Raw genomic sequence first — 9,483 nt, 5'->3', positions numbered from 1 at the left:
TGTGAGAAACAATAAAAGGTATTGTCCAAACAATGCACGATATTAATTCTGACTACATACTTTCCTCGTTTATTTAATACACACCGAACCCTATATCGAACCCAAACATTAATAAATTGGAAAATTAATTTTCTCGAAACATTACAAAAGTGTAAATTTGATCTGTTGTTTGACATTTTGAAGCTGTTCAGCAAATTTCATATTATTTCTCAAACGCAGAAAGAAAAAAAGTGTGGAAAACTGAAGTAATTCAGACAGACGGACGGACGGACGGACGGACTTCGAGGAAAGCTATAGTCACCTCCGGTGAAAACCGGTAGGGGACTAATAAGAAATGTGCATTTTGTCACGCTATGTATTTTTTTTTAAAATTGGCTAAAGTCTGTCCCAAGTCATTGCATCATTCACATTTTAAATAAGCAAAACGTTAGTCGAGGATATATTTAGACAGATTGTAGTTTATTTTATGTGATTGTCAATTGCCTTATCAACTACATTTCAAAGTTACGAGCGCATTCATATGGATACTAGTAATTAATATATCCATCAAGGTGAAATTCAACGTGACAACTACAATAACAGGTAAATTCTTTACTTAAGTCCCTCTCAAAAAGAAGTGCAATTATCTGATTATTAATGAGGTTTACTAGAGTTCATAGAGCTATTTTATATTCATCATTAAAGTACATTATGAACATTATGGTAACTAAAGTACATCGAGTATCGTTTAGTTAATTATAATATCATTTATCAAGGAGGTGCACACAAGTTCCTTGTTTAATAATCTTTTATGTTGATATCTGTGATGTTTATTGTTCACCCCCCCCCCCACCAACAACAAAAAATTTCAAAAATGCCCATGTACATGTAGCAGTGCCTCACGGCAAATGGCTAATGAGGGTTTTTCCCATTATTGCTGATTTCATGCAAACCCATAGAAAACCTGCTACTTATATAGTTTCACCGTTCCATTTTTATTCATTCCAGTCATATCTTATTGCGAACTATAATATTTGTGTTAATATTTTGCAATGTTTGACATCATGTTAATTATTTCATAATATATTTATATATAAATAAGAATCGACTAAGAACCTCAAAAGGGTAAAAACCATGTGTAAAATTCATGAGTGAAATTGCTCTGAAGCATAGTAGGTGTTAATAAGTATAAACACAATATATTTCATTTGCACAAATATGATACTGGTGTAAAGCAGAATACTGACCCCCTGGAATAATGCCCATGGGTCATAATTTGACGTAAAATAATGACTACCCTTTTGCCTGAAAAATAGGTCATTTTCATTAAAAACGAGTGCACCCTACGTAAAAAAAAAGTGACTACAATAATGAATTCCTTATAAATTTAAGCTTTTCAGTATCATTTTTGTTACACGTATAAGCCTTTTATTACGAGCGTAAACACATTGAAATCATTTCGAGATATAAGTCACTATATAATAAAATTACGTTTATTTGCGATTAAAGAGTAGACTCTATATTGTTCATGGATTTTACTTGTACTTGCATTGACGATTTAAATGTTACCCTTCTATAAAACTGTGTACTGGATATGCAAGAGCAGATGTTTGTCAAACAATGCCCCAATATTTAAAAATGTCTTTAATACTCTTTAAAGACCGGACAATTTGTAACAACAGGTTTTCAGGCGGCACGAGTTCCATGTCGAAAATGACCCGTCTAATCGTTGTTAAATCCTTTTTATATTTAACGATATAATTTATTTAACGATTTCATTTCGAAGATGTATAAAAAAAAAGTTTTTCGGTTTGGATCCCGCTTACATACCCACTGTGATTTTCTAGTTGTTTTTTTTTAAATATTTGCTAAGAACAAGCGATCGATCTGCAGATTCCAAACATGCCCTATATTACTTGTAATATATCATCTCTCTTTCTGTATTTTGTCTTTCATATTAACTGAATTAAAGGACGAGAGTGCACAAGGCTAGACAAATCTTCAGCACCCAGAATGCTGAAATGGCATAAGTATAGGCCAAAAAAAATGTACTTTTAAAAGCGTTCTTCGATATATATGTAATATAAAACTGCATTCTCTGGCAAATTAACAAATATGAATTTAAACTTTGTATCAATCATCTTTTTTAATTAGTTTATTTTCTAAACACGACACTGTTAGCATGATCTCATTCCTGTGCTAGCGCTACCTTTATGCGACATTGTGTATACAAAACATGAACATTACGTATCTTTGAATTAAATTACGGTTTTCCTATCTTTTTTCACTCGTGATGTCTAAGAAGGTCAGTCCTTGAAATGAATGGGGTTTTTTTTTATCCAAAAACTATTTGTCAAAATAGTTGAAAATATTTTTAAAAGCTAAAAATTTAAAAACATTCTTAGAATGATTTTGACAGAGACATTAACGAGCGTCAATTTTGTATAATTTAAATGTGTACGATAAGTTAATTAAACAGCTTCGTATAAATACTGCATACATTAAATTGTCACGTTGACAGATCTCGTGAATCAAAGCAGGGTTCTATTAAAAGTGGGTTTTAAAATATTCTTAGAAATACATCGTTATAAACAATGCTTGTTTTTATTCCTTTCACAACAAGGCCATTTTTGTAAAAAAAAAAAAAAAAAATATAGAATATTTTTTTCACCGTCTTTTTTTTTTCACGAGATGGTATTCACATCTTTTATCGTGTTTTTCCTTTTTCTTACTAAAATATGTTGGGTTTTGTTAATGTTAAAATGGTTGTAAAATATATTTTATCTTATTTGATTTTGGATCGATATAATGTCATTCATATCATTTGTATACTGATGGAATATTTATTCAACATAAACGCTACATATGTACATGCAACAATGTAAGAGATTCGAGAAAGCGGCCTTGTAATGCCACATAATTTATGTACTTTAATTTTGTGGCATTTATTATGAACAATCGTTTTGTTAATCACAATATTATTTATTGTCATATTTGTTGCATTATATTTTAATGGTTTTTTAATTGTTTAAAGATTAACTTGGAACACTTCAGACTTTTATAAACAAATCTATATTTTCAGTACATGCATGTATCATGTGTTTCTTTGACATTATGACTGAACAATTTTTTTTAATTGCTTGCTGTATATTAATTTATACAAAAATAATGGTTATTTTCGACATTAAATCAATATGTGTATATCTTCATTAAAGGTGTGCTTGACTAATCTTATTATTTACATTTTTGTCTCCTTAGTTGTTAAAAAAATAATGTGTTTTTTATCATAATCGAAAATAATTATTTGATATATTAGAGATGTTTAACTAATTAACTATAGTTGTATTGTTATTTCTGAGAAAAGCAATTAGTCAACAATGAAACGTAATGTACCGATTGCTAGTTGTTTTTGAATAATTTACGCAGTTATCATTTATTAGGTAAATTCTTGTTAATATTTAAACATGCAGAAATATTTCATTTATGCACAATAAAACTTTACTTTTCAAAGCATTCCCTTCTCTGAAAATTTACGTAAAAACCTGGGGCATTCAGTTGGCAATATCGCTCACCTGAGCAAAATATCGTTTAGAAGAAGTACTAAATGTATTACTAGACAGTTTGGCTTTGCTATGTTACATTACATTTTAATTCTATGGTACATTTTATGCAAACGTTAAACATTTTAATCTCAAAACTGTTCAGCCTTTTTTCATACTAGATTTTTTTTTGTTCAATTAAAATCTTACCTTGATTTTAATTGAACAAAAAAAATCAAGTATGAAAAAAAAGCTGAATAGTTTTGAGATTATATATATATATATATATATATATATATATATATATATATATATATATATATATATATATATATATAATGGTCCGCTTTAGTTATTAGAGCTTTGTGCCGTTATCTTGTATCCCTGTAATACATATGTCTAATTTGTTTCGATTTATATATAGCTTTATTAGATTGCTTCTCTATGTCATTTCTGTTAATCAAGGATGCTATTGCAGAGAATTTCGTTTATTAAGGCTGGTTTCTTCTCGGAAATGTTTCGGTTAAAGTAATTTTTTTCTCTTGAAATCATTAGTTCAACACCTTATCTGATCAAAAAATTAAAATAAGATATGTTTACTCCCTTTTCATACCACGTTTACAACCAATATCCATTTTTGCATTTTTAATACATATTTCGGGTATAAGTAACTTTAAACATGATTTTGTTTAGTATGAGAAATCAAATAGATGTGATCATTTTTATTGATACTCGGGAGAAAAACGACATTTTGTTAGGTAAGATTTCTAAATGATAAATTAAAAAAAAACTAATACGACATTTGAAATAATTTAACAATTTTGTATTTACAGTCCACAATCTCAAAAAAGTGTAGCTGTAGGTTTGTTGCACCTAAAAGAAATCGGATGAACGACCTGGGGCTGCGGTGCATCCCATAGTAAATAAAAAATGATATTTACGGCGCCGAAAATATTGCGCTAGGGTTTGCAATAACAAGATTTTCCGTTGGAAACGATAAACAAATAACGATTAAAAAATGACGTATAATTTTCTTGAAAAGTTTGTTTTCAGTTCTGAAGGTTTCATCGAAATCGGTTTTCGAGAAAACGTCCATGTTGAAACGGAAGACCTTAAAAATAGAGTAAATGAAACAAAACAATAACAATAGTGTCTTTCGTTAGAAATGAAAGACCTTACTAATAAAAGAGAAAAACACAAAACAAACAACGATAGCATCTTACGTTGAAACAAAATACCTCAATAATAAAGGAAAATAACTAAGCAGCTGCTATAACTAGTATGTCTTTCGTATGAAACAGAAGACCTTAATGATAGAGGAAAAGAAACAAAGCATTTACAACGACTTGCATTGAGAACAGAAAATAACACTTTTCCAAGAAATTATAGACAGCAATTAAGATTAATTATAAGAACGTTTTTTAATTGTTTTATCTTCCGTTGCCATTATAATTCATTGTTAATGACATTTTGTGTCGTTTTATTCTGTAAGTCGGACCATATATAATGACCCTTTCTTGTGCAAGTTGAGAGGACAGTTAAGAGACAGTCAAAATAGAAAAAGGTAGGTTCTTGGCTGTTGTTTTTGTTTTTGTTTATACTAATATTTTTTTTAACGTTTTCATTTTTTCTTTCTATGACAATAGTTATTCGGCGCGTAATTTTTCTTTTGGCGAGTAAATATAAACTTTTAGATGTTGAATTGTTTTGTCCTTTATTAAGCTAAAATGTCCAAAGTATCTTAATGCTTTCGTTCGGTGAATATTAATTTCCATGGTAGGTTTTTGACCATGGTTTCCTTATAAGCTAACAAAACTGAATATGAAAGGAACAATACAAAAAAGGAGCTGTAAACTGATTGTTTTGGTAACTATAAGAACCAAAAAAAAATTTTTTTGGATCCAGTTTGAGTAAAACCCTAGTATAACTTCAATGACCCTTTAGGATGAAACATGTTGTATCAAATTATCTTTTCATGTTGCATCAAATAAAATTTTAAGTGGATCCAGTTGGAGTAAAAACCTGGTAGTTCTTTAAGGGCCCCTTGAAAAGGAAATATCTTGTGTCCAAAAGTACTAGTCTTGATATTGGTCTTCTGTCCTATAAAATCAGACTTTGTTAACATTATTTTCACTTGTGATGTCTAAGAAGGTCAGTCCTTGAAATGGATGGTTTTTTTTATTGTTTTTTATCATTTGACAATATGATAGTTAAGTAGGGCATTTCTACAGGATCATGTCTGAGCTTATACTATTTTTGCTAATATTTAATTAAAGTTTTAAACTGAAATGTGATGTTGGTTTTGAAAATATCATTTATGCAATAGTTATATTATGTCTATTCTGGTTTGTGTGTTTCCGTCACTTATTGACGAACATTAACGAAAATACACATACTTGTTAAAGAAGTACAATTGAAATCGATACGAAGGGTAAATTTGATATTATTTTACATTAACACTTCATCTATTTTTATCCGAGAAAATTAACATAAACAAAATAAATTTCTGACGGAGATTAAAAATAGGCAGTGTTTACATTACCAGTCAGGAGTACCCCAGGACTCCTCACAATTTTTCAACGTTATGATTCTTATGGCTGGGACAATACCGTACTTAGCCGATTCGGTACGTATCACCTTACCTGAGGTGCGATATGATACATGTTAATATAACCCATAATCAACACTACTAGACATCCTCTTGAGGTTTAATCCTCTACTCTTTTAAAGTATGAAGCAAACAAGGACCACATAAACTAATTAACAATGTTGTTTAAGAGCGTTCAATCGTAGTGGCTTTTTTTAGTTTTTATACTTTATGAGTCTTCTCTAAAAAAGAGCTTTATATAAAAATAGAGAAAATACCAAAATTTAAAAGGTGTATTATTATTACTTATTAGGTTTGCTACTGACTGACTCTAGAAATATATTGGATTATTCAATCTTTTAGATGACAAGGCGAAGCCGAGCAGTCTATGCGATTGATCAACCCAATATATTTTTGTAGTCAGTAACAAACTTTATACATGTACGTGTTTTGTTTTCCCGAGGACTTTCAAGTGACACATTTATTCACAAATAGCGATGATCTATGCAAACCCATGTACGAGATGCCTAACATTCAATTCATTTAAAGTCTTCAAAATTATCAATATCGCCTTTTACATACTCTTTTAAAATATTCGCTTCACCCGTGTTTACTTACAATTATTTGTTGCTATTCAATTTTAAACGTTTCTCCCTTTCTCTGTAGAGATTTGAGCAAAGTTCGACCCTCTCATTTTTTTCTACTCCAGATACAACAATGTGGCGCCAATATTCAAAGGGCAACTATTCTAATATTTATAAAAAAATTTCAAAGGGCAACTATTCCAACTATTTTAAGAACTTACGGCATGCGGTTTCAGTATTAAATAACATAAAATATTGAAGTGTAAAGCCTCGGCCTATGTCGGCCATATTGCCTAATATAAATTCTCACCAAACTAACATAGAGATATATGAGGCAGTCACGTGCTGTGTTGAAAGTGAGACATTTTCGTCTAAGGGAAGAAAACGGATTTTTTCTTTACTTTAAAAGTTCATGGTTAAACAAGTCATATCTGTTAATTTTAGTCAACTCTGATAGTTGACTTGTTTATCATCCATACTCCTCAATGAATTGTTGGGCAAGCTTGATTTATAAAGAATATTCTAACCTTGATTTACAAAGAATATTGTAACCTTGATTTACAAAGAATATTCTAACCTGATATCGAACTATGAATACCTAATTCTGAAAAAATATGTTGTTTACCAGTTAATTTGCATTAACCGAAAATAATTTGCTTATAAAAGGAAAGCTATGAAGCATATTTTAAAAACTCGTCATTGCACCATGTTACTTGATGATTTCATTTAAGGAATAAGGAATCATTCTTTGAGTAGTATGAGGTGATAATTTCGGTCGGGGCGTGATCAAATCCAATAAAGCCCGAAGGGCATTATGATAGAGTTGATCACACACCTACCGAAAGTATCACCTTATAATATTCAAAGAATGATTCCTTATTACTTATATTCATAATTTTAAGCCATTTTACGATTAAATATTCAAATATTAATAAGCAAACCCCGCTGTGGCGCCCAAACTGTACGTCGTTTGAAGTCATGGGTTATACAGTACAAAATCGATACGTAGTGTTATCACGGGCAAAGACAAAGGAAAATGTAAATGTAACATTATGAATGCTCAGGGGCCACATTGCTGATGAACCTGACTTACTGTAATATATTCAATCTTATATATTCATAGTGTGAACTGTCTAGTTAAACATTTTAACAAAATTATGAATAAGTTAAATCCGTTGACATTTTCATTAAACAACATAGCATTTGTTAGTGGCATAGTTATTTGTTTTGCATAAGAAAATCATGGAGTTTTCTGGTACTTCACAATTTCCAGCACCACTGCCCATAGAATATGTTCATTCAGATTTTTTGTCCGATCAATCGATCCCTATTTACCAACAACTTATATATGTGACATTTTATACGTTGTAAAGTTATTCTTATTTCAGAGTGTCATAAATATACAGGATGGCAGCAATGAGGCTCTTTTTACAGCTTGTTTTAGCTTTCGTATTGTCTGCAAACCATAAATCTGTAAGTTGTCATACATATATTTTCAAATATTACCATTTTGGTTTTTTTCATTAAAATAGTATTTATTGAATTCTATCTATGGTCATGTATTTTTCATACTGCCACGTCCAAGTTTCTTAATTTTGTATAATAATGATTTTAAAAAGTCATGTACAGTGTAATTGTAATATGTGCAATAATGCTTTAAGTTTTTGTCTGAACATCATGTTCTTTTTATTATAATTATCATTTTTTTTTAGGAGAAGGGTGTTGTTACTCTTAAAGTGGATTAATATTTAACTCATTTTTTAAATAAAAATATCACCATCTTTTAATTTTGATTTATGATTGATAAAGAAAGTTTGTTTCTATATTATTTTTGCTTATTTTATATTTTTAGTTGCATTTTTTTGTTGAACTTCGATTTTCAATAATATTATCAAGAATAGCAAGGCAATTATTGACTTTATAGGTACAATGAATGCCAAAACAAAACATTATAGTACAGTTATGATCAACCTAACAGGAAGTAAACCCCAACTAAACCCTGGGTTTACTTTACTCTAGGTTTACTCTAGGTTTACCCAAGGTTTACATCGGTGGACCCGAAGGAAACTGAGACTGAACTCAGAGAGTAAACCCCGATCAAAAGTATATTCCTGAAAGCAGACGCTACATGTGTATTTGAAAAATACAAGGGGCAGACATTACAGGCAGTAAGATGAAACACAGATTTGCTTCACATCTCAGTGCGTACACACCTCAATGTGCGCACAGTGGACCCCCCAAGCAAGCCTCTAGTTAACCTAAAATAAACCCCGAGTAGACCCAAAGTAAACCCCAAGTGGACAAATTTTCAAAACACAGACCAAGAGTAAACCCCATTTAAGCCTGCAAGTAAACCTGGGGTGTAGTTGAGGTCTGTTCTGTTGTAAGGTTTGGTCTGATCGGTACTGTTAGTTGATCTATTACTGAAACCTATTAAAAAAGTTTATAAAAATGTAATTTCTTTAACCTCCGGAACAATATGAAGTTATCATTGTTACTCATTGGAATCTTTTATTCAATTTTTCTCTTTTTACAAGATTGTACATGGGTTGCTTGATTTTTCGATCTTAAAAGCCAAATTCTAGCGGGTTTTTCTTTCTTGCAAGTTAAATAGATGTAAAGAATATACGTAGTTAGTGTATTTTAGAAATAATCATATTGTTCATAATTTGAATTTATTTATTTTGTGTTAAAGGAAGCTAAAATTGTGCGAAAACTCGGGAAACCTGCTCTACAAACATTATCAATGTATGAAACAGTTTCCTGCTTTACGGGTGTGTTCAATGGACCAGCT

The sequence above is a fragment of the Crassostrea angulata genome, chromosome 2 (assembly GCF_025612915.1).
Source record: "Crassostrea angulata isolate pt1a10 chromosome 2, ASM2561291v2, whole genome shotgun sequence".
In the NCBI taxonomy this organism is placed as follows: domain Eukaryota; kingdom Metazoa; phylum Mollusca; class Bivalvia; order Ostreida; family Ostreidae; genus Magallana; species Magallana angulata.
The sequence above is the reverse complement of the archived record's forward strand: the minus strand, read 5'-3'. Positions refer to the sequence as shown.